At 42.2% G+C, this 23,347-nt stretch overlaps 1 protein-coding gene across 6 annotated transcripts in view; it reads right to left on the bottom strand.

Annotated features, from left to right (window-relative positions):
* Kcnmb2 (potassium large conductance calcium-activated channel, subfamily M, beta member 2) overlaps positions 1-23,347 on the bottom strand; it is a 298,320-nt gene that overhangs the window by 109,413 nt on the left and 165,560 nt on the right. The window contains exon 1 of one of the 6 annotated variants that reach the window (XM_017319742.2): positions 16,551-23,346. The exons of the other annotated variants lie outside the window; for them this stretch is intronic. The gene's annotated coding sequence lies outside the window, so the exon portion shown is untranslated. Of the gene's footprint in view, positions 1-16,550; position 23,347 lie in introns of those variants that run through there. 6 annotated transcript variants of the gene reach the window in all.

Below are 23,347 nucleotides of genomic sequence, written 5' to 3'. Positions count from 1 at the left end.
ATCTCAGCACACTGTTTAATGAGGTGTTAGAGCAGCCAAGAAGGTGAATTTGACCCACTACTCTTTGACATAGAGACAAAGCATGAAGGGAGTACTGGATTGACGATGGGCTAAGTATAGCAAGTTCTTTGGAAGTGAAATATCTTAACTTCTGTACAAAACCTGGGACTCTCAGGCACTTTGGCTATCAAAGTTTGAGAGGATCTGTGGAAGGCATTAAAAATGATAACAAGTGCTCCTTCATAGTCTTTAGAAGTTAGTATGCCATGACCAGATGACTGATACCATCGTCACACTAAACTTAGAGGGTGCTTGTAGTAGATAAAGATTAGAATGAAGGATTATTGCAGAATCTGTTCCCAGAACAGGAACCTAAGGAATAAAACCTAAAACGTAGCTGTGTTATTTATCTGTCATTTGAGCACAAGTAAAGGCCCTGGGCAAGGAATTGCATTTAAAAAAGATGAGGCCAGTGAGGATTAATTCTCATAGAGATATCCAGAGGTTCATTAAGGCAAGAAATTCTGAGCACATACCAGGCTCCAGGCTCATCCCTAAGAGTCACAGCGATGTCAGTGGAAATCAAGGTCTTTTCTGTTAAGCATGTTTTACTTTAGTGAAAAGAGACTGAGGAAACACAAGAATCAATAAGAGAGTCAGTCTTTAGGATGCATGAGTGCTTTCTCTGGATCTAAACATCTGTGGATCAAAAATATTTGGAAAGACAATCACATCTGTGTAGAATATATAGTGTTCTTTGCCATTGTTGTCTAATTCTATATGATAAGTGTTTACATCATGCTTACATGTATTGGTGATTTCAGGTTGCTAGAGGCAAGTTCTGGCTGGTTTTGGTTCTATACACACCTCTTTTGCTATTTTATATCAGTGACTGTGTTCTGGAAACCCTCAGGCAAGGCACACATAAATATAATACCACTTTATTTCTTCTGTCTCTATTGAAGTCCCTCATTCCAGATTGCCCTGCCTCGTTGCTGGGAGGAAGGGATGCTCTTGAGAGCTCAAGACGGACCTGAGCAGATGGGTCTTTCCAGGCTGCCCTCTCAGTCTGTTCATGACACCAGTGCCCTCCACACATCTATTTCTACATGGTTGGGTAGTCTTCCTTGATCCCAAGCACGAAAATGCAGAATCTTCCAGATGTTTGTGCTTTAATTTCTGAGGGCTTCTGCATCGTGAAAATTTAATTAAATTTATTAAATTCATTAATTAAATATATTTAAAATAAATTAAATAAACCAATCGAAGCTTTCTCTTGCTAAGCTATTTTTTCGTTGTTGGAGTATTGTCTACCCACTTACAACAGACAGAAAAATGTGTGGCATCCTGTCTCTCCTGTGTTATAATACCCACATAACAAAGTTCCTAAAGTGCTTCAAGGTGGCAACACTCCAAATCTGTCATTCTTGCTTGACTGAGGTGCAGAAATAATTCTACAGAGAGGAACTTTTCCTTATCATGGTTTTCTATAATTCTGAGGACGAGTCACGTGGAAGTGGCAGAATTTATAGTGAGCTTAGTGACGTCTCAATGCTGCCAGAAGCATTCTGGCTAAAAGACTCCTGTTTGGCTCTGAATTAGTACCATCTTTTAATAAATGAATTAAAAAAGCATGTTTATTATTTTATATTTATCACAGGTTTTCTGTTGCTAAGAGGACATACTTTTCTATTTTGGTCACAGAGCTCTTAAGTATCTGAGGTAGTGTCTGACACATAACTGCCATTTAGATACCTGGTGGGAGAATGCAGGGCAGTCAGAACAGAAGGGTATGGCTGGCTTTAGCGTATGTGGTGAGGGACAGCCCATCTGCAGGTAGGGCTGAAAGAAGAGTGACAAAGAGATGTCAACCACTTGGTGGGTTGCAGAGAAAACCAACAAAGTCCAGGCAGATGTGACACAAGGTTCTATTGCAGGAACAAGCTTGGCTTTTGAAGATGGAAGAAAGGAGCCATTGGCAAGGGCAGATGTCACATCAGCAGGGTGGATGTTTCCTAAGCACTCATGAAGAGTTGGTCTTTTCATGTTTGGTGAGTAGAAATAGACAAGTCTTAGGTAGGAGAAGCCTTGATTTGATTTACATTTGAAGAAAGAGCATTCCAAATGCTATTGAAGAAATGCCTTTATGGAAACCGGGAAGACAAATTAGGAAATTCCTGGAATAGCTGCGGTTGAATGAGGAGATGTTTGTGTATGTAGTGATGATAAATAGAGTTAAAAGGGGAAAATATACAGATGTTTTCTGCCTTAATTGCTACCAGTGCCTGGCAACTCTCTTTTCTCAAACTAATTTATATTTTAATTTATGTGTGTCTCTGCATGTGCACCATGTACATGTGGGTGTCCAGAGGAGAGTAGAATGTCAGAACCCCTGAAGCTGGAGTTATGGGCAGCCATGGAGCCATCTAATGTGGTTGCTGGAAACCAAAGTCGGGTGCTCAGCCAGCATATGCTGTTAACCATGAGCAGTTGCCTCTGCCTCCTAATTCTTATTATAAGCACCTGTATCACGGGCAAGGCATGCAACTGGGGATGTGAAGCTCATATGATAACATCAAGGTGAAGCTCATGTGATAACATCAAGGCACAGGGCTCTACAGCAACACACAACCAATGGCCATTATTGTTGTGTACCATGTAAGTTTGGTTGGGAATCTGGTTTCCCTGTGGCAGGTGGTGGATGTCACACTGTGAACTGATGTCACTCTGATTATGCTGTGGTCTTAGTTGTTGCTATGAGATTCCATAGAAGTCTCCTTTTCATTTTGCTGAGATAATGGCCATGTTGTCAGCCTCAGCATCCCAATCAGTGGCTATACTGAAAAGATTCCTGTCAGCTATCAATAGAGGGTATGTGGGGGACAGGAGGGATCGTGCCTATTTATTCTAAGCCTCTGAGAAAGTTGGGGTTTTGTGTGTGTGTGTGTGTGTGTGTGTGTGTGTGTGTGTGCAGTATAATCTAATGTGGTATGATGGACAAATGTCTTGAGGCAAAAGTGTGCAGTCAGAAAAGTAATCCATCTTCCGGGAAATCTTTGGGAATGGCCACCACGACGCTTTCATCTCAGCTGTCTGTTTGACTGGATGCAGAATCCCCTAGGAAGCCACTGCTAGGAGTGTTTCCAGAGAGGTTCCCTGAGGAAGGAAGGCTCAGTCTGAGTGTAGCTGGCACTGTTCCTTTGTATGTCTCTTCCTCTGCTTCCTGGTCCACACAGATGGGCTTTCCCACTGTTGCGGTTGGGAGCCGCTCCTGCCTTTCCCAGCCTTGAAGGACTGTATTCTCAAACCATTGAGATATGGAAACTGTTCCTCCCTTAATTTGCTTATTGTCTGGTATGGTTCCCGGCAGTAAGAAAAGTCACTAATATAACTACCGTGCAAAGAAAACCTCCCAATCTGCTTAAATATAGCTAAGAAGCCAAGCAGAAGCAAGGTGTGAAATATACCTGGAAATAGAATACAAACCCAGCCCTTCTCCAATATTTCTTAGGAAAACGCTTTCCAGAGGCACCTTTGACCCAGCTGACTTAAGCTGAGCATTGCCGTAACTGAAAATCTCATCCCATGAAATATGAAAGTCAAGATAGCATGAAGCTAAAGGAACAGTGGGAAGAGATAAAGATGGTGAGATCATAGATTACACTGGAGACTTTAAAAAAATAGAAGAAGGTACAAAATGAATGAAACACACTGTTGGATGTTGGGTTGCTAGCAGCCACAGACCCTGACTCTGTCAGGCACAATCCTTTTACCCATCTTCCTAATCAATGCTCTGAGATGGGAGCATGCTGATTGTACGGTACATGAAACAGCAGAGGAAATCTGGTGAGATCCAGACAGCGGGATGCATTCGGCTGACTTACTCATTCATTAGCTCTGGGTACATTTTAGTCAGTTATTCCAATAGTACAGGACTGAGGAACCATTGCTTCTCCATCTTTCCTCTATACTTGTGCTCCCTTGGCAAACTTAACGAGCACCCTTTTCCTTTTCCTTGTGCAATGGCTGCACAGAGTTTTCCAGTGCCTGGTACCTGGTACCACGGAGGTAGCTTCTTTGTTTAACCTATATTTATTTTGGGAAAAATTATGTCATAGGCCAGAATAACACACAGATCTTTCTCTTTAAGAGTTATCTAGGATTAAAAAAAAAAAAAGACTTAGCTAGGAAACTCCAAACAAAACAGCTACAACAAAGAGACTTATCTGAGACTAGATACGCCTTAATAGACCGAAACATGTTCCCTTGGTTCCCTATCCTGAGGTGAGAGGCTTGAGCTTTCAGGAAAATGAAGCAAGTGCACATGATGACACAGGGTTGCTTCCTGAGGAAATTTCCAGAAGTAGAAGATGTTCTCAGCTCAATAGTAGATAAGGCTCGAGGTCTGAAATGTACACACTCTTAATTTCAATGTAGAGTGTGGCCATAGAAGACAACCTGTTTTAGGGACAGAACTGTAGCTGTGGGTAGGGGTAGAGGGAGCAGTGAATGAGAGAGAATGACATTTCATTCTGGAATCCATCTCATGGCTTTTGCCTCTGGGACAGACAGTGCTAACATGATTCACAACACAGCTCAGAAGCAGACATTTGTCTGATGGAAGGTGCCATTGCTCGATGTTCCTGCCTAGTGTTCACTGTATAAAAATAAGCAATGCCATCTCTTTTCTGCAGGTGTTCCCCCCTCTGACTTGCCCATTATATTTCCCCAAATAGCCTCACTGAATCACTGCAAAGGTTTTCATGGAACCAAATATGTCTTTCATGTCCTCTGACTCCCAGATCTCAAGCTCTCAATGCTGTTGGGGTCCAAGTCTAAGTGAGTCACTTATCTTTATTATGTCTGATCCGTGCACAAATTCATTAATAAAAACTGTAGTCCAGAGGCTGCTTGGAATGAAAGAGCAATATTAATATGCACCACCACAATCAGAGACTGTCCTGGAGCCTGGACATCCTGAAGAGATGACTCAATAATTATTATGTGTGATGAATGGAGGAAATCAAGAAGCCAGGTTCCCACATGAAGCCTGTACCTGCTTTCCAGGCACCGTGTGTTGCAAGAAATAGGCATGGAAGCAGATGGTGGCAAGATGGTGTGAAAAGCCCATCATTAGCAGTAGGTGTGGAGCAGAACAAGAACTTTAAAGCATCATCTCACCCATCCTGGACGGGTGGTGTTAGCTTCCTATTGCTGCCATAAGAAATTATCCATGGCTTGAAAAGTTTCTAGGGGTTGGTCACTGTTTTTTTTTTTTCTTCTTCTTATTGCTCTCCTCTTCCACCTTTAAAGTCAGCAACATTGCATCATTATGACCGTTCTTCCTGGGTAACATTTTCATCTAGCCAGAAAGATGTTTTCCACTTAGGTGCTTTATGCAAATTATATTGGGCCTACCAGATTAACACAGGGTCATCTCTCCAGCTCAAGGTCATTGACACAATCAGATCTGCAAAGTACCTTCTGTGAAATATGGTAAAACAATTTCTGATGTGACGATAGAACATGGTATCTTTGGGTGCCCATTGTTCAGTGTAACACAATAAGGAAGAGGAAATGAAGAAGAACATATTAAAAAGATGTGACATTTGACCTAATCCTAAAGCCTAATTAACATTATCAAGGATAACAGGGGAAATGGAGGAATATAGAGAAGGTATTCTTGGCATATAAGAATCTCATATTTGGGGGAATATGTCTTGAGGCCTGTGGACAGATTTGAAACATATTAAAAATTAGAAATGATTTTTCCTCCTTGGCATTTAAAAAGGTATACCCTGTTACTTCAACAAGCAGACTAAGATTTGTGCTATTACTAACTTATTAATTACTGCTTGATTAGCAGCCCAAATGAGGGATGCCACTTGGTATTATTATTCATGGGAGAGTTTTTTGTTCAATTATCTTCTTTAAAAACAGTGATTGATAACCAAGATAATTTGACAACTTGGTCACAATAGATGTCAAGATCAAGGGAAGAGAAACTGGAACTGGAGAGAGAGAGAGAGAGAGAGAGAGAGAGAGAGACTCCTTAATTAACTGAGGTGAGAGAATAATTACTGACATTAGTAAGAGACTGAGAATTGTGAGCTACACTGACACAGATCTAAAGTAATCAGAAGTGGATAGTTCTTTCTTTTCTTTTTGCTCACTTCAATCTACCTTCCTTTCTTTCTCCATCTTCCTTTTCTTCTTCTTTCTATCTTTGTTTTAGAGATAGTACCTCAAGTAGCCCAGGCTGGCCTTGAACTCACCATATAGTCAAGGAAGACCTAAACTACTGATCCTCCTGTGTCTGCTTCCGCAGATCTGTGTAGATGTGTGCCAGCACACTGGTTTTATGTGGTGCTGGGGACTGAACCCAGGGCTTATAAAGGAATTCTACCAGCTGAGCACCAGTGCCAAGTCACTCATTGTATTGTATTTTCTAGAAAAGTCTCTCTATAGTGAAACGTAGGAGCAGTAGAGGTGCTAATGGATATCCGGATGTCTGTTGTATGACATGACTTCTTATTATAAGAAGGCAAAGAAGAATGGGGCTAGGACTCTGATCTGTGAAAGCCAGCTTGATGCGCCTCAGATTCAGTGTTTACTAGAGAAGAGACATGGAAATGCAAGAAAGGAACCAACAAACAAACCCATTGACTCAGAACTTTCCCCTCAATAAAAATAATGCCTTCAAGAATGGCATGGAATGAAAACATTTTCAACTACAAGAAACAGCAAGACTATTGATATAGACCTGTTCTAAAATAAGAAAGGAAACCCAACTGGCTAGTTTTATGTCAGCTTGACACAAGCTAGTATCATTTGGTAGGAGGGAACCTTAGTTGACAAAATGTTCCTGCCAGGCTGGGCTGTGGGAAAGCCTATGGGGACATTTTCTTGATTGACAACTGATGTGGGTGGGTCCAGCTCCTGTGGGTAATACCATCCATGGGTTGGTGGTCTTGGGTGCTATAAGACAGCAGGCTGAGCAAACCAGTAAGTAGTGTTTGCCCTTGGCCTCGGCTTTAGTTTTTCTGAGTTCCTCCTCTTACTTCCCTCAGTGATGAACAGTTACTTAGAAGTTTTAAGATGAAATAAGCCCTTTCCTCCCCAAGTCCCTTTTGATATGTTATATCATGGCAATAAGAAGCACAATTAAGATACTTTCAGACATGCAGGGAAAGAGACCACCAGAAATGGGAGAAGGTAGCCGGGCGTGGTAGCACATGCTTTTAATCCCAGCACTTGGGAGGCAGAGGCAGGTGGATTTCTGAGTTCGAGGCCAGCCTGGTCTACAGAGAAACCCTGTCTCGAAAAACAAAACAAAACAAAACAAAACAAAACAAAACAAAACAAACAAAACAAAACAATGAGAGAAGGGCAGTATATTCCTCATGAGATTCTTAAGTATTGATAGTTGAAAAAAATAATAACATTATATGTTTTATTACTACCCAGAACATTCATTAACACGATAAAGTTAGAGATAGTAAAAATCACACTAGAGGGCAGAAAAATGACCCAGCTGGTAAAGTGCTTACCAGACAAGCCTGACGACCCAGGCTCAATCCCCGGGACTTATGGTGGAGGTCAAGAACTGATTCCTGAAGTTTGTTCTCTGACCTCCACATGTATGTTGTGACACCATCCATCAACAGCAGAAGCACCAGTAATCATAAATAAAATAACCTCAATGCACAGATCATATACACTGAAGTTAAGTATTGAAAATATTTAAATTGAAGACAGACAGGAAGAGGTATGCATCTGTAATGCCAGGTCTTGGGGAGGCAGAGGCAAGAAGATCATAAATGTGAGGTCAGCCAGAAACATACAGTAAGGCCTTGTCTTTTTTTTTTTTTTTTTTTTTTTAAAGTAAACCAGTAAACCCCAAATGCTCAAATGGTCAAAATGTTCCAGGAATGGTAAACAAAAAAATGGGAAGTGGAGGAAATAAGTAATAAAATGGTAGAAAATAAATTCACAATAACATTAAGTACAAATGATCTAAGGACATCAAAGAAAAAATATTAAGATGGATTTGAAAAACAAAGGAAGCAATTGTATGTAAAAGACACTTCCTGGTCCCTTCCAGTCAGCACCAGCACCAACACACCTTGGGCACCGAGTCTTCGGACACCCCAAGGTCCCCACAGGTCTCTCCACAGGATCTTAGGACCTCTGGTGAGTGGAACACAACTGCTGCTCCAATCCAATCACGCAGGACCTGAGACAGCATTAATTAGGGAAGCAGAAAACCCAGCCTGACCAGGGTCACAAGTCCCTTCCAGTCAGCACCATCACCAGCACCAGGGCACCTTGGGCTTGGAGTCTGCGGACACCCCAAGGTTCCCAGAGGACTCTCCACGGGATCTTAATACCTCTGGTGAATGGAACACAACTTCTGCCAGGAGGCAGGTCCGAACGCCAGATATCTGTCCACCTTCCCTGCTAGAGGAGAGCTTGCCTGCAGAGAGTGCTCTAACCACTAAAACTTAGGAGAGATCTAGTCTCCCAGGTCTGCTGATAGAGACTAACATAATCACCTGAGGAACAAACTCTAACCAGAGACAACTATAAAAACTAACTCCAGAGATTATTAGATGGAGACAGGCAAACGTAAGAATCTTACTAACAGAAACCAAGACCACTCACCATCATCAGAACCCAGCACTCCCACCTCAGCCACTCCTGGACACCCCAACACACATGAAAAGCTAGAGCCGGATTTAAAAGTATATCTCATGATGATGGTAGAGGACATCAAGAAGGACTTTAATAACTCACTTAAAGAAATACAGGAGAACAGTGCTAAACAGGTAGAAGACCTTAAAGAGGAAGCACAAAAATCCCTTAAAGAATTGCAGGAAAACATGACTAAACAGGTGATGGAATTGAATAAAACCATCCAAGACCTAAAAGGGGAAGTAGATACAATAAAGAAAACCCAATGTGAGGCAACACTGGAGATAGAAACCCTAGGAAAGAAATCTGGAACCATAGATTCGAGCATCAGCAGTAGAATACAAGAGATGGAAGAGAGACTCTCAGGTGCAGAAGATTCCATAGAGAACATCGGCACAACAATCAAAGAAAATGGAAAATGCAAAAAGATCCTGACTCAAAACATCCAGGAAATGCAGGACACAATGAGAAGACCAAACTTACGGATAATAGGAGTTGATGAGAATGAAGATTTTCAACTTAAAGGGCCAGCAAATATCTTCAACAAAATTATAGAAGAAAACTTCCCAAACCTAATGAATGACATGCCCATGAACATACAAGAAGCCTACAGAACTCCAAAAAAGACCAGAAAAGAAATTCCTCCCGACACATAATAATCAGAACAATAAATGCACTAAATAAAGATAGAATATTAAAAGCAGTAAGGGAAAAGATCAAGTAACATATAAAGACAGGCCTATCAGAATTACACCAGACTTTTCACCAGAGACTATGAAAGCCAGAAGAGCCTGGACAGATGTTATACAGACACTAAGAGAACACAAATGCCAGCCCAGGCTACTATACCCAGCCAAAGTCTCAATTACCATAGATGGAGAAACCAAAGTATTCCACGACAAAACCAAATTCACACATTATCTTTCCACGAATCCAGCCTTTCAAAGGATAATAACAGAAAAAAAAAAAACAATACAAGAACAGAAACCACACTTAGAAAAAGCAAGAAAGTAATCCTTCAACAAACCAAAGACAGCCACAAGAACAGAATGCCAACTCTAACAACAAAAATAATAGAAAGGAACAAATAGTTTTCCTTAATATCTCTTAATATCAATGGACTCAATTCCCCAATAAAAAGACATAGACTAACAGACTGGCTACACAAACAGGACCCAACATTTTGCTGTTTACAGGAAACCCATCTCAGGGGAAAAGACAGACACTACCTCAGAGTGAAAGGCTGGAAAACAATTTTCCAAGCAAATAGTCTGAAGAAACAAGCTGGAGTAGCCATTCTAATATTGAATAAAATCGACTTCCAACCCAAAGTTATCAAAAAAGACAAGGAGGGACACTTCATACTCATCAAAGGTAAAATCTTCCAAGAGGAACTCTTAATTCTGAATATCTATGTTCCAAATGCAAGGGCAGCCACATTCATTAAAGAAACATTAGTAAAGCTCAAAGCATACATTGCACCTCACACAATAACAGTGGAAGACTTCAACACCCCACTTTCATCAATAAACAGATTGTGGAAACAGAAACTAAAGAGGGACACAGTGAAACTAACAGAAGTTATGAAACAAATGGACTTAACAGATATCTAGAAAACATTTTATCCTGAAACAAAAGGATAAACCTTCTTCTCAGCATCTTATTGTACCTTCTCCAAAATTGACCATATAATTGGTCACAAAACAGGCCTCAACAGATACAAAAATATTGAAATTGTCCCATGCATCCTATCAGACCACCATGGCCTAAGGCTGATCTTCAATAACAACATAAATAATGGAAAGCCAACATTCACGTGGAAAATGAACAACACACTTCTCAATGATACATTGGTCAAGGAAGGAATAAACAAAGAAATTAAAGACTTTTTCGAGTTTAATGAAAATGAAGCCACAACATACCCAAACTTACGGGACACAATGAAAGCATTTCTAAGAGGGAAACTCATAGCTCTGAGTGCCTCTAAAAAGAAACTAGAGAGAGCACACCCTAGCAGCTTGACAACACACCTAAAAGCTCTAGAAAAAGGGAAGCATATTCGCCCAAGAGGAGTAGAAGGCAGGAAGTAATCAAACTCAGGGGTGAAATCAACCAAGTGGAAACAAGAACAACTATTCAAAGAATCAACCAATCAAGGAGCTGGTTCTTTGAGAAAATCAACAAGATAGATAAACCCTTAGCCAGACTCACTAGAGGGCACAGGGAAAGCATCCTAATTAACAAAATCAGAAATGAAAAGGGAGACATAACAATAGATCCTGAAGAAATCCAAAACACTATCAGATCCTTCTACAAAAGGCTATACTCAACAAAACTGGAGAACCTGTACGAAATGGACAAATTTCTAGACAGATACCAGGTACCAAAGTTAAATCAGGATCAAGTTAACGATCTAAACAGTCCCATATCCCCTAAAGAAATAGAAGCAGTCATTAATAGTCTCCCAAACAAAAAAATCCCAGGACCAGATGGGTTTAGTGCAGAGTTCTATCAGACCTTCAAAGAAGATCTAATCCTAGTTCTTCACAAACTATTCCACAAAATAGAAGTAGAAGGTACTCTACCCAACTCATTCTATGAAGCCACAATTACTCTAATACCTAAAGCACAGAAAGATCCAACAAAGATAGAGGACTTCAGACCAATTTCCCTTGTGAATATGGATGTAAAGATACTCAATAAAATTTGTGCTAACCAAACCCAAGAACACCTCAAAAGAATCATCCATCCTGACCAAGTAGATTTTATTCCAGGGATGCAGGGATGGTTTAATATGCGGAAATCCATCAATGTAATCCATTATATAAACAAACTCAAAGACAAAAACCACATGATCATCTCCTTAGATGCGGAGAAAGCATTTGGCAAAATCCAACACCCATTCATGATAAAATTCTTGGAAAGATCAGGAATTCAAGGTCCATACCTACACATGATAAAAAGCAATCTACAGCAAACTAGTAGCCAACATCAAAGTAAATGGTGAGAAGCTGGAAGCAATCCCATTAACATCAGGGACTAGACAAGGCTGCCCACTTTCTCCCTACCTGTTGAACATTGTACTGAAGTCCTAGCCAGAGCAATTCGACAACAAAAAGAGATCGAGGGGATACAAATTGGAAAGGAAGAACTCAAAATATCACTTTTTGCAGATGATATGATAGTATATATAAGTGACCCTAAAAATTCCACCAGAGAACTCCTATACCTGATAAACAGCTTCGGTGAAGTGGCTGGATATAAAATTAACTCAAACAAGTCAATGGCCTTTCTGTACACAAAGAATAAACAGGCTGAGAAAGAAATTAGGGAAACAACACCCCTCTCAATAGTCACAAATAATATAAAATACCTTGCCGTGACTCTAACTAAGGAAGTGAAAGATCTGTATGATAAGAACTTCAAGTCTCTGAAGAAAGAAATTAAAGAAGATGTCAGAAGATGGAAAGATCTCCCATGCTCATGGATTGGCAGGATCAACATTGTAAAAATGGCTATCTTGCCAAAAGCAATTTACAGATTCAATGCAATCCCCATCAAAATTCCAACTCAATTCTTCAACGAATTAGAAAGAGCAATCTGCAAAATCATCCGGAATAACAAAAAACCTAGGATAGCAAAAACTCTTCTCAAGGATAAAAGAACCTGTGGTGGAATCACCACGTCTGACCTAAAGCTTTACTACAGAGCAATTGTGGTAAAAACTGCATGGTACTGGTATAGCAACAGACAAGTAGACCAATGGAATAGAATTGAAGACCCAGAAATGAACCCACACACCTATGGTCACTTGATCTTTGACAAGGGAGCTAAAACCATCCAGTGGAAGAAAGACAGCATTTTCAACAAATGGTGCTGGCACAACTGGCTGTTATCATGTAGAAGAATGCAAATTGGTCCATTCCCATCTCCTTGTACTAAGGTCAAATCTAAGTGGATCAAGGAACTCCACATAAAACCAGAGACACTGAAACTTATAGAGGAGAAAGTGGGAAAAAGCCTCGAAGATATAGGTGAAAGACCCACAACGTGAGGACTCCCCCACGTTCTGACTCAGGAGAGGCGACACCCCAAAATCACCAATGAGAAATGGTCTTGCTGCAAATTGCAAGAGGATTTTTATTCAAGAGTGCTCTCGGGCCCACAGTCTTATACCACGCAGGGGTAGAGGACCGTGGTGCCCCGAGTAGCTGAGTAAGGGGGTATTTAAAGGAAGGAACCACAACTCAAGGAGGTGGGAAGGGCGTTGTTGGAAAATACCAAAAATACCAGTTAAGAGTCACAAGTGTCAGGTTATCTCTCAAGACAGTTTCTAAGAGCCCCTAACAATCTAAGAGCCCCTAGCAATAGCACCTTTGCATAGTGGGTTCCAGTAGTGGTCAGGGTGACTTTCTTTGAATGAACACTCTTTGAACCCAGGAAGCGGGTGGGTGGAGGAAGGAATGTCGCTATCTGCTTTATGATTAGCATACCTTGGAGCATTGAGTTTATTACTCTTTCAATAGGCACAGGGGAAAATTTCCTGAATAGAACAACAATGGCTTGTCCTGTAAGATGCAGAATTGACAAATGGGACCTCATGAAACTGCAAAGCTTCTGCAAGGCAAAAGACACCGTCAATAAGACAAAAGACCACCAACAGATTGGGAAAGGATTTTTACCTATCCTAAATCAGATAGGGGACTAATATCAAATAACCCCATTAAAAATGGGGCTCAGAGCTAAACAAAGAATTCTCACCTGAGGAATACCGAATGGCTGAGAAGCACCTGAAAAAATGTTCAGCATCCTTAATCATCAGAGAAATGCAAATACAAACAACCCTGAGATTCCACCTCACACCAGTCAGATTGGCTAAGATCAAAAATTCAGATCACAGCAGATGCTAATGAGGATGTGGAGAAAGAGGAACACTCCTCATTGCTGGTGGGATTGCAAGCTGGTACAACCACTGTGGAAATCAGTCTGGTGGTTCCTCAGAAAATTGGACATAGTACTACTGGAGGATCCCGCAATACCTCTCCTGGGCATATACCCAGAAGTTGTTCCAACTGGTAAGAAAGACATATGCTCCACTATGTTTATAGGAGTCTTATTTATAATAGCCAGAAGCTGGAAAGAACCCAGATGCCCCTCAACAGAGGAATGGATACAGAAAATGTGGTACATTTACACAATGGAGTACTACTCAGCTATTAAAAAGAATGAATTTATGAAATTGTTGGGAGCTATTAAGGCAACACTATTGTCCTGATCTCTGAATTGGGCCTCTCCCCCCTGAGAAGAAAAGGGGGTCAAAAGCAGGCCACGGGACGCACCTCTCCGAGAAAGTCAGCGCAGGATGTCCTGACCTCAAGATGTATCCTGCTACCACCAAGTTCCTGCTTCCCCGTGTAGTCACCAAAAAAATTTCTGCTGCCCCATCCCGCCTGCTGAGAAGTACTTCCTCTCTTTCCACTGCCCCATCCCTCCTGCTAAGGTACATTTCCTTTGCCCATTCCTCCTGCTGAAAGGCACTTCCCCTTTTGCTTGTGCATTTAAACCTCGGGCCTGGCTAATACATTTGGGGGCTTTGATGCATTCCAGAATGTCTCCGTGTCGTTATTCGCACAAGGCCCTCGTCTCTCTCTACCCCCCACTTGGTTCTTAGGAGGAGGTCCCCTCGAGATCCTCGAATAACTGGACCTGCTAGATGGGTCATGAAATTCCTAGGCAAATGGTTGGACCTTGAGGGCATCATCCTGAGTAAGATAACCCAATCACAAAAGAACTCAAATGATATGTTCTCACTGATAAGTGGATATTAGCCCAGAAACTTAGAATACCCAAGATATAAGATACAATTTGCAAAACACATGAAACTCAAGAAGAACGAAGACCAAAGTGTGAACACTTTGCCCCTTCTTAGAATTGGGAACAAAACACCCATGGAAGGAGTTACAGAGACACAGTTTGGAGCTGAGACAAAAGGATGGACCATCTAGAGACTGCCATATCCAGGGATCCATCCCTTAATCAGCCTCCAAACGCTGACACCATTGCATACACTAGCAAGATTTTGCTGAAAGGACCCAGATATAGCTGTCTCTTGTGAGACTAGGCCGGGGTCTAGCAAACACAGAAGTGGATGCTCACAGTCAGCTATTGGATGGATCACAGGGCCCCCAATGGAGGAGCTAGAGAAAGTACCCAAGGAGCTAAATGGAACTGCAACCCTAAAGGTGGAACAACAATATGAATAACCAGTACCCCGGAGCTCTGGTCTGTAGTTGCATATGTATCAAAAGATGGCCTAGTTGGCCATCACTGGAAAGAGAGGCCCATTGGACTTGCAAACTTCATATGCCTCAGTACATGGAACGCCACACCAAACAGTGGGAGTGGGTGGGTAGGGGAGTGGCGGGAGAGGGTATGGGGGACTTTTGGGATAGCATTGGAAATGTAAATGAGGAAAATATCTAATAAAAAACATTAAAAAAGAAAAAAAGAAAACATTTCCTTTAAAGGCCAGAGAGATGCTCAGTGGTTAAATGTGCCTAGCACCAAACCAGAGTTCAGCTCTCATGACTGGAAGGAGAGAAATGATTCCCTCAAATTGTCAGCTGACCTACATGTGCCTGCCATGGCACGCACACACTATTACACACACATGTGTACACATGCTTATACATACAAGTATACATGCATACTCACACACATACAAATATGCACGTACACACCTCACATCTAAAAACTAAATATAATAAGAAAAGAAAAAAAAAACTTCAGACAAAATAATGCAGGTAGTAAAAGCTAAGGAAGTATGGAAGTGCCTTGTCATGCAAATCCTAATTGAGAGAGCTCTGGGGTAGCTACATTAATGTGTGACAGGATCAATTATCAGGGCTTAGGAAAGGTTCATTTCATGATAAAAGGTCAATTCAGTAAAAACGAGTAATAGATTTCCACGTGTATGCACCTAACAACTTTGAAAATACACAAAACAAAGCCCTGATATAACTTAAACATGCTGCAGACCCATCCAGGACTGCTGAGATGATGGCTCAGTGGTCCAGATAGATGCCTGCTGCCCTGCTAGAGGACCTAAGGTTACTTTCTGGGTCCCACACTGTGGAAGGAGAGAGCTGACATCCTCCACACACTTACCCAGGCATGTGTGCATCTAGACACACTCAAGATAAGTGTAATAAAAGGAAACAGACACATTTCTAATTGTAGTTGGAAATTCCTCATTTTCCTATCAACAACCTAAAGAAACTATAGGTACAAAATCAGTAAAGATGCAGAAGTTCTAAGCAATGCCACACACCACCTTGGTCAGTCTAGAATTAGCACAGAGACCTGTCCAGTCATTGCACAGGAAATTATTCTTTTTAAGCACATGTGGCAAATACATCACAATGGACCGTATTTTGGACCAAAACAATGTTTAACAAGTTGAAAAACACCTGAAATAATACAAAGTATGTTTTCTGACCATAATAGAATTAAAGCCAACTCATATGTTTGTAAGAGTCCAGGAAAAAAAGTCCTCCAACTACTTTAGTTGCTAAAAATAATGTCAAAAATAATATGTACCTATTTATATGTTAAAAACCATGGAACACTGAAAAACAAAATAAAGACATTCATAGACTGATACCTATTATAATAAACATGTTGATTACTCCCAAACTGATATGCAGGCTTTTTCTATCACCATAAGAATTCTGGCAGAATGTTTTGAATACAGACAACGCATCTCTGAATATTATGTAGAAAGCCGAAGAAGATCTGAAGCAGTTTTGAAACAGATAATAAAGCCAGAGAAATGACATTTCTGTTTTCAGTCTTACCATGAGGGTCGGGGGATCAAATCTGGGTGGTATTGGTGAGGATCAGACACACAGACAAAAGTGCCAAATTCAGAACCTCTTCATAACGAGAGCCAGGTTACGCTGCTTTCTGGATCTGTGCCAACGTCCCTGAGCAAAGCGGTTTAAAAGAAGCAAGGCTTGTGGTGACTCACAGTTTCAGTCAGTGTCTGGCTGCACTGCTACAGGCCAAAGTCAAGGCTGAGGTTCCTGATTCCTCAAGGTGTGGAGGAGCCTGCGGTGGGTGGGACGGGTGCTTAGCTCGCTATCCAGGAGGCAAAGACTGAGAGGGAAGGGTCCAGACAAGATCTGCCCTTCAAAGGCATGATAGGAGGGATGCGCTTGCTGCAACTGAGCCCATTCTGAAAGCCCGGTCAGCTATGAACTAAGCCATGGATTAATGCTAACTTCAACAGGAGAGGCTGGGGCATTTCATAACAATGACCAACTGATTTCTTTTCATAAAAGTAGAAAGAAAATTCAGTGAAGAGAGGATGTTTTTCTTTCAACAAAGGTGCTGAAACAATTCCATGCAAATGAAGAACTGTAATCTTGCCTCCTCCTCCAGGACACGAGTGACTAGAATAGATGGACATGGTGAAACTCTTAGGAAAAGCACAGGACTCGGGCAAAGTTCCTAGAATGATGCACTCACAATGTACAGTTCACGTGAGAAGGAACCTGAAGCAGCTCTGAATGGAAGGAAAACGTTTGTAAGTCACAGGTGGCAAAGAACTCATATCCAGAGTTTGTGACAGTCCAAAATATCAAAAGTAAGAACTCGAACAATCTGATTTTTAAAACGTGCAAGCCTTTTCACTAGTGATGCAGAATTAGCACAGAACACACGATCAAATCATCAGCCACATGGGAAATGTGAATTAAAGCCAAGATAAGGAGCCGGAGATATGCCTCAGTGGGTAAAGGGCTTGGTGCACACACTTGAGGAACTGAGTTCAGATCTCCAGTAGCCACACAAGAAACAGTGCATAGTGGTGAGCAGCTTTGGTTCCAGCAACACGGACAGAGGCAGGCAGGCACAAGGGCTTTGATGGCCACCTAGTTTAGCAGGTTGGATGAGATCCCCCTGAGTCAGGAAGGAATATAAAAACAGCATTGTAGAGCAGGTTCTCACAGAACCAAGCATACACTTACTTAACGACTCAACGATTATACCTGGGCCTTTTATTCAGGAGAGTAAAACTCAAAGTTCCAAAGAAGTGTAAACACGGATGACTATAGAAGATTATTTGTAGTACTATAATTAAACCTACCCAAATGCAAGGAAGGATAGGTCACTATTGTAAGGCGCTACTCAGTAGCAAAAGGCAGAAACTGGTCATTCAGCATGAATGAATGCAAGTCCATCATGCTCACTGGGATAAGCCACAGGTAGGGACGAGGTTGGAGGTGACCTCTGGAATTCTTTTATGTAGCATTTTAGAAAAGGCATGAGTAGAGGGCAGGGTTATTCAAGGCTCCAGGTAGGGGATGATTCTATAACAAAGATAGAAATTAGTAGATTTGACGGAGTACCGTAATTCGGCTATACTGGTATATACACACACATGCACACACACACACACACACACACACACACACACACACACACACACACACACGAATGCACATATATGTGGCATAATATGAATGTGAGGTCAGAGAGCAGCATTTGGGGATTGCTACTTTCTTTTCACCAGGTTGGTCCTGGGGATGCAGCTCAGCTCACAAGGCTCCAGAAAAGCGCCATTATGGCGGCTTTATTAATTATTGAGGTGGCTCCAAGCTACCTAGCCAACTCAATAATTTCCTTTTAAATGAGAGGGAGGAAAAGTGGAATATTTGGATTTGGAGTAAGAGAAATCGACTAATCTACTGTCTCTAATTTGTGATCATGACTTTTATGTCAAACTAGAAGAAATATAAACATCATGAACTCGTTTGCTCATGAGCACAGCAGTGTCAGGTTTTGTAAGGAGAAAGTCTGAGAGGAAGGGAGTTCAAATGCGGGGAGGGAGCCGGGGAGGCAGAGTACCGCCTCTGCCCTCTGAGCTGATGGTTGATCACTCCTCAGTGGCTGACAACCCAAGTGCAGTCCGGCCAGCTGCCATCCAAGCATTATGCAGCCAGTTCCCTCCTTCCTAGTCCCTGGAGATCAAGGTCAAGTGTGATGTCCCTGAATGCTGAAGAGAACACTGAAACTGAGTGACTGGGGATGTTCACAGTTCCTGCGACTGCCTGCCTCGTGGCACAGGGCTAGGTAGCCTGTGACTGGTCTGCTTGCAGGAATGCCTGCCATCCCAGGGCCGATGGATGTGGTGAAGGGAGAAGAAAGGGCAAGCTTCAGGAAACGTCAGGGCAGGTGCAAGTCAAGTACTGAAAATACAAGATGCTGCTGAGCTGTAAGATGCTGTGCTCCTTAAATGATCCTAATCCAGTCTAAAACCAGGGTGCTGATGTCCAGGAGGAGTCACAGGGCTGGCCTGGAGAATGTGAGACTATCTCAGCTTAGTGACCATCTACAGTCCTCATTAAATCCTACCTTATCAACACTCAGAGATTTGCCTGGTCCCATGGAGGAATAGCTCCCATTACACCCAGGACCTCAAATGCTCAACTTGAATTTATTGAGCCAGAGACTTGTCTTTCTATAGTGTCAGTAAGGCCACATATTTGGATAGGTAATTAAATAGGGAAGAGGAGAGAGGGAAATAACAGACTGTCATATACTGCAGCACCTCACCAAGAATCCCCCAGAAGAGGCAGCATCGTGCACTGAACCCAAAATATTACTCTCAGCCCCTGTATCATTCCAGCTTAGCACATGGCCATAAGCAGTGGCCCAGTGTAGTCCAGTTCAAATCTCAGATAATCTACAACGTCTCTGGCCTCAGATCTGGAAAGCAAGGCCCTATCAGATGAACTCATTTGCCTCAGAGATGAAATCATCCAGTGCCCTCACCGGCTTTAACTCAGATCTTCCATTTCTAGGGTAAGGCAAAGCAAATGAGCCCATTCTACTTAACTCTGAAACAAAAAGGTGACTTTCTTGAAGGGGAAAATTAGACAGATGTAGAGATAGATAGAATCTCATGCACTTGGTCAGAGTGTGTGTATTTGTGTATGTGTGGTGTATGCATATATGCACGTTGAGATGTGTATGTGTGCATACATATACATGCCTGTAGGTGTGTGTGTGTGTGTGTGTGTGTGTGTTTAGCATTGAGTCTCCCTGTCCCTCTTTATCATATTGGTTGAAGCAGAGTCTCTCAACTTCATGTCTCATTTGTACTTTTACAATCCACCAAACCCAGTAAGTCCTTCCCATACGCTCATGTGGGTGGGGTCACCCATTGGAACCTGGGCAGCATACCTGTGACCACCTCCATGCAAAGAAAAGTGACTTCCTGCCTCCACATCTATCAGTTATCATTAGCTCCTCAGCTAGGGGCAGGGCATCAGAATCTCCTCTGTCCTCCATGCTGGGGTTCCTAACTGGTTTGAACTTGTGCAGGTAAACACACCAGCTGTGAGTTAATGTGTGCAACAGCCACATCATGTTCAGAGGCCAGGCTTCCATAGCTCTGCTCACTTTAAAAATCTCAGCAGCCATCAGGACAAAGAGTCTTTTGTAAGGAGAAGACATCGGAACTGGCTCTCCCTTTGTTTCTTGAGGGAAGTACCCATCAGTAATCTGCTTGGTGCTCCTCGGTGACCCTGGGGCTATCATACACCTAAGTATTCTCTCATAATAGATGGCAGACTGTGAAGTAGGTGTACAGATGCTCACCAAAGAAGCTCATAATGTGGGCTTTGCAAGCCCCAAGAGGCCACAAAACACATTACTGTGTTGACTGACAAGATGGTTTCCTGATGCTGTTTTAATTGCAGGTATAAAATTAGTTGTGTTGCTTGATGTGGGCAGAGGAAGCACTGGGCTTCAGTTGCTCCCTGCTATTGGGGTGAGGAGTCAGGGTGGGAGGGTTTTGATCTTTTGGTGTCCGTGCTAAGGTAGAGAGCCTGAATTGTAGCTGCACTTAGCTTCACCATTACTTGGATGGACAGGAAAACCTTGTGACAATGTCAGCTTGGGGGATAAATAAAGGCACAAGAGCAGTCCTGGGTGGGACCTGAGGGGATTAGAGGCAGGTTCAACAACATGGCCAGGTAGTGTTGGTCACAAATCCCCGATCCAAATGGACCTCAGGACAAATGAAGCCAAGCATCATAACATGAGAACACTAGCTGCTTCTTTTAGATCTTTCATTTAAACCTAGAAACATTGTGGTGTTGAGACCTATATCATAAACATGTGCACCCACGGAATCCCCACCCCCATAAACGTGTTTGATGTCCTTTTGTTGTCATGGAAATCCTGGAACTTGAATAGCTCATACTTTCTTAATGCTATCAAAATTTGTCCAAAGAAAACATCAGCACAAGCCGGGCATGCTGGCCTTTTGATTTATTACCCTAAACAATGCTTTATGTTTGTAAGGCGGCACCTAAAGGGAGGGCTGATTATGTTGTGTATGGATACGAAGCCGTTTTCTTAAGTGAACCATATCCTGGGAGAGGTGATGCTCATGAACATGTTTCCCAGTCTGTCCTGGGGTCAGATACCATCTAGCTCAGATGCTCTAGAACCTTCAAAGTGACCACTGTATAAATGCATGGGAACCCCCTGTCCCCAAGATATTCCAAGGCATTGTGGTGGTAAGGAGTGTAGGCTGTAGGTCTGGCTGTGCCTATAATAAGCCCTGTATTTTCATGAGCATTGCCTTTCTTGAAATTCAGTTTCTTAGTAATCAAAGGGGGAGAGGGCATGATATTTAACTCATAAAATCATTTCGTTGTTTTGTTTTCAATAACTTTAGTCTTTGCAATTTATAAAATAGTTCAAACTATTGTATTCACTGTATTGTAACAGTGGGAATGTGTATCTACTGTTCTGATTACTGGAATAAATATATGTCTTATTTCTTTATTTTTGTAATTCTAGCTGCAAAATGAAAACTATAGCTTAAGGCTGTGACAGACAACACGTGGATAGCTAGTAAGTCCTTGACATATCAGTCCAGAGTCCTCCTCAGGCAAAGCTCCAACGTGGAGAGAGTCAGTAGCAAACCTTTGATAGTGTCAGTGCTGTGAAAACCTTTGGCACTGAGACGTCAAAAATAATAAGTGGAAGAGAGTTCAGAAATTCAGCTAAGATGTAGGATCTACCTGCTGGCAGCTTTCTTCTATCTCTTGATGTGATGGTTAATGGTAATTGCCAAATGGACAGGATCTAGGGTCATCCCTGGGTGACATCTCTAAGATGTCACAAGTTCATCGACTCTGATATCCTCACTGCCATTGCTGCTGCCAACAATCACCATGGCGTCCATGACATCAGAATTTAGCTTCATTGACCGTCACATGTGGACTAGAGATGAATGGCTCTCTAAGAATCCTCCAGATCTTTGGCATAAGATTGACTGACTGGGGACAGCCAGCCTTGTGGATCTAGTGGGTACCAGATCCTCAGCCTCTCTATTGTGAAGACAGCTATTGTTGGACCACCCAGGCCATGTTATATAAGCCAACTTAATAACTCCCCTATTAATATATATTTATTCTGTTTCTTCTGATCCCTAGAGAAACCTGACTCAGACACTGGGATGAAGCAGCCCATTGCTAATCCAGAAGGACCACTGACAGTTGGATAAATCGTTCTTTGTTAAATGAGATGTGTGGACTCAGGTAGGGATGGATGACGGTAGGTAAGGACACTCCCTCCCCAACTAGGGAAAGGATTGATGACACAGGAGAAAATGGGGATATCCTGGCAGCTTATCCTAGGGACAATCGGAGTCACAGACCACCACAGATCTTAGATCACCAAGATTCTGAAAAACTGAGCCACTGTTCCCAGGAACCTCAGGTATCAGTCTGCTCTGTATAGCTGTCACATTCTGTGAAAGGGAAGTTGTAACTTGAGCTGCTGGTAGCAGAAGACCAGACTATCAACTAAACATGCGTGGCATCTAAATATGCCAGAAGCACCTAGCATTTAAAAATTAATCATTATTTAATTAAACATTAATAAATAATCACCCATGGAAAAGGCACAGGTCTCAACTGGGTATAGAGAATAAATCTAACCAGAGCAGCTCAGTATGGCTTCTAGATTTATATTAATATGCAGAGGACAGGAAAGCAGCCCAGTGAGAGGCCCTACCTGTCCCTACTTGATATAAGTGCTGGATCATTACTGCTCAGGAACACTGGAAAATCCATCACGGTGCGGAAAACATGGACATTAAGGAGCAACACCCATGAAACCTCTGTGTGGATCCGCAGGACACAGCTTTTAGAATCTGTCTCAATCATCAGCATGACAAGACACACAGACAGACCTATAGCCTGACAGGGCAGTAAGCAGGCAGCCTATAGCTAGGCAGACAGGCAGATAGGCAGCCAAACAGGCAGGCCAACAGACAGGCAGACAGACAAGTAGACAATCCATGTATGCATTCGGACAGGCAGACAGGCAGAGCAGTATCAACTCTTCATACATCCCCAGTTCACATGAACGGAGCTGAGTGTTTAAGAGTTAAACTCTCCCGTGGTTCTTGCAATCCCCCTAGAATAGAGCTCTAAAAGGAGACAGACAGCTGTTTCTGAAAAACACGAGGCAACAATCAGCCACTTTGCTTAGCACAGCACAAAGCTCTGGGGAACGCAAGCTGCTATTCAAATCAGCCCCAAACTCTTTCCCTCTTTTGAAGCCCTCG

Source organism: Mus musculus, chromosome 3, assembly GCF_000001635.26.
Source record: "Mus musculus strain C57BL/6J chromosome 3, GRCm38.p6 C57BL/6J".
NCBI classification, from domain to species: domain Eukaryota; kingdom Metazoa; phylum Chordata; class Mammalia; order Rodentia; family Muridae; genus Mus; species Mus musculus.
Note: the sequence above shows the minus strand (reverse complement) of the source record. Positions and strands in the feature narration are given on the sequence as shown.